This window comes from Capsicum annuum, chromosome 10 (assembly GCF_002878395.1).
Source record: "Capsicum annuum cultivar UCD-10X-F1 chromosome 10, UCD10Xv1.1, whole genome shotgun sequence".
NCBI lineage: Eukaryota > Viridiplantae > Streptophyta > Magnoliopsida > Solanales > Solanaceae > Capsicum > Capsicum annuum.
This window is the reverse complement of record NC_061120.1, coordinates 218,013,015-218,014,893: the sequence shown is the minus strand read 5'-3', so window position 1 is coordinate 218,014,893 and position 1,879 is coordinate 218,013,015.

Below are 1,879 nucleotides of genomic sequence, written 5' to 3'. Positions count from 1 at the left end.
GAAAGGTGTTCAGATGAACCCCTGGAGAAAAGGTAGCTCTGCCGCTAACCTCTTGTTATGAGATGGATGAGAGCGTGATTGTTATATCAGGAGGTCAAGATAAAGATACCCGAAAGAGTGGCCGGGTTGATATAGCATAACTATATCATGGATCAAATTTTACTTAATTCCTTATTAGTGATGAGTGTGGTTCTGATATCCACGGAGAAGTATTATAACTCGTGGCATCGGGTTTGCGTAGTGTAATTTATATTTTTCGTGTGGTTTGTTAGTTATTGTATATGAAACTCATGATATTTGATTACTTAATGCGTGGTTTATATTTTTGTGTGATGTGTGAGCTATTTCATATGAGTAAATTAATCTAGTGGATATTCGTTGTTCTTCAATAATATGAAAATTTTTTAGAATCAAGGTAAAAATGGTATAATAAAATATTTATAAAATTTGACCACTTTATAAGGTGATTATATATGAATTGACTTAGTAAATAACATTTTAAATGAATAGTAATTGAAAACTTAGTAAATAGTAATTGATATGTTATAAAAGATTAAATTTTAACTTCTCTATTTTCAAATTTTTAATTTATCATAACATTTTCGGTATTGTTTTTATCTAGTTACATATTATTTCATCTACTATATTTTATATTGCACATTTTTAAAATTTATTTTTTAAAAAAATGATACATATTGAATTGAAATTGCCTTAAAGAAATTGCATATTAGAATGTGAGGGCAAGTTAAGATAGAGGTAATTGTAACATGTTTCTATGGATTCAGACGAAATCAATATTTTAAATTATAAGCAAAAATCAAATAGTCAGAAGAGGAGAGGAGGAGGGAATTCCACAAGGTGTAAATCGAATTTCTTTAACGCCTACAATAATTTTTGAAATCAAGATTCAACATAAATAAAAATTAATGCTAATAACAACATTACAGAATGTACAAACTAAAAAAAAAAAACAGAAAGAAAGAATTCGAGGACGTGTATTTAGATCTTAGGTAAAATGTTGTGAATGGTGTATGAGTTCGGATTATTTGTTCACTTTAGAGTGTAAATATATTAGGTAAGAGTTTGTTGGATGATAGTGTAGCTATGATGAAGATAAGTGAGATTCGAATACAAGGAAATAAACATAAAATCTCCTATGCATTGACAGGTGACAACTGTTAAACTATAATAATCGAGAGTACCTGTAACTGTTAAGAATCTCACATCGAAATAAGTATTAATTTATGGATGAGTAATTAGCATACTGATGGCAATTGATCTCCTTATATGATCTTGGACAATCCTTATCTCATGAGCTAGCATTTGAGATTGAGTTTGCCTCAAGATCTATAATTTTACATGGTATCGGAGCATATTTTCAATGGGTTCAAATGAATCCAATAGTTTCAATTGAGAATGTATATACAATTTACTAAAATTTCATCAACTATTAAATTATGGGCAAATAAGACAAGTTTTGAAATCAAGATTTAACATGAGTAAAATTAGTTCTAAAAACAATTTGAAAAAATGTAAGAGCGAAAAAAAAGATAAAAAGAAAGAGTTTGAGAACATGCCTTTAGATCTTAGGTAAATTGTTGTGAATGGTATACGAGTTTGAATCGTTACTTTACTTCAAAGTGCAAAAATATTGGGTGACAATTGTGGAATTATAATTTAGCTATGATGAGAAGAGAGATTCCGATATAAGGAAATGACCATAAAAGCCCTCATGCATTGACCATTTTGGCTGTCAAACTGTAATAACTGAAAATATGTAATTGTTAAGAGTCTCACATCGAAAAAGAGACGGTAATGGATCTCCTTATATGAATTTGGTCAATCATCACCTCATAAACTAACTTTCGAGGTTGAGTTT